Here is a 1,558-nt window from a genome sequence, read left to right as displayed (position 1 = left end):
GATGGGTGGATGGATGGGTGGATGGGTGGATGGATGGGTGGATGGATGGATGGATGGATGGGTGGATGGATGGATGGATGGATGGGTGGATGGGTGGATAATGGGTGCATGACTGGGTGGGTGAGTGAATAGGTGGGTGGGTAGCTTGGCAGTGGGTGGATGGATACATGGTGGATGTATGGGTGGGTGGACGGCAGAATGGAGGGACGCATAGAGTGGTTGAAACAAGAAGAAGGGCTGGTTGTCAGTCAATACTTCTGACCACCATAAACCGGGGCCTAGAACCGCAGAAATGAGGCAGGGGTGGTGGTGCCCGCCTGCCACCCCAGCTCTCTGGGAGGCTGAGGCAGACATGTTTGAGGTCAGCCTAAGGAGCACAATGACTTAGAAAGACCCTGTCTCAAAATCAAAGCAATCAATGAATCACTCATCGATCCTTCAGTACGGGCCGGGGATGGAGCTCGGTGTGAAGGTGAGGAGATGAATTCCCTCCGTCCCCTGACGCCGCTGCCGTCCTCACCCCAGATCTGCGTCCTGCTGGAGTGCTGAGGCCACCGGACGCTTACAGCTAGGGTTAGGGGCGGCCGGGGCCCTTGGCTTCCCAGAACTCTGTCCCCAGAAAAATTCTACGGTCTCCTCTTCCCTCCCTCCTCCCTCTGTCTGTCAGTCCCTCCCTCCCTCCTTCCTTCTTCCCCTCTGCTGCACCACGGGGGATGGGACCCACGGCCTTCACATCGAGCTCTACCCTCAGCCCCTTTTTAATTTTTTATTTTGAGGCAGAGTCTCACTAAGTCACTCAGTTGCCCAGGCTGGGCTGCACCTGAGAGCCTCCCGCCTCAGCCTCCCAGAGTGCTGGGAAGACAGGCGTGCGCCACCATGGTGATTTATTTTTAATATTTCTGAGCTGCAATCATGATGCGCTTGTTGTGATGAGCACTTCAGGGGCATTTGGTACATCAACACCTCTGTCTAATTCCATGAGGTTTTCATCGCCGACAGGGACACACCTGCCCATGAGATGAAACAGTCCCTCCCCCTTACCGAAGCCCCCAAGGTAGTCTAATGTGTTTTAGCATAAAAAGAAAATGCTAGCCGGGCCTAGTGGCGCGTACTTGTAACCCCAGAACTCAGGAGGGTGAGGCAGGAGGATTGTTGTGAGTTCGAGGCCAGCCTGAGCTACAAAGTGAGCTCATGGCCGACCTGAATTGCACAGCGAGAGCCTGTCTCAAAAAGACAAAAAATAAAAAAATAAAATAAAAATAAAAGGAATTATGATATGTGATAGACAGATTGATGATAGACAATGGGATGGCCAGGTGTGGTGGTGCACATGTATTATCCCAGCACTTGGGAGGCTGAGGCAGGAGGATCACTGGGACTTCTATGCTAGGCTGGACTGCATAGTGAGACCTTGCCTCAAAGAGATGAAAGAAAGAGAGAGAGAAGGAAGAAAGGAAGGAAGAAAGGGAGGAAGGGAGGGAGGGAAGAAGGAAGGAAAGAAATTAAAACCAGGCGTGGTGGCACATGTAATCCCAGCACGCAGGAGGCTGAGGCAGGA

The sequence above is a fragment of the Chinchilla lanigera genome, unplaced genomic scaffold (assembly GCF_000276665.1).
Source record: "Chinchilla lanigera isolate Chin_1 unplaced genomic scaffold, ChiLan1.0 scaffold00098, whole genome shotgun sequence".
Taxonomy (NCBI): Eukaryota; Metazoa; Chordata; class Mammalia; order Rodentia; family Chinchillidae; genus Chinchilla; species Chinchilla lanigera.
This window is presented reverse-complemented; position numbering follows the sequence as displayed.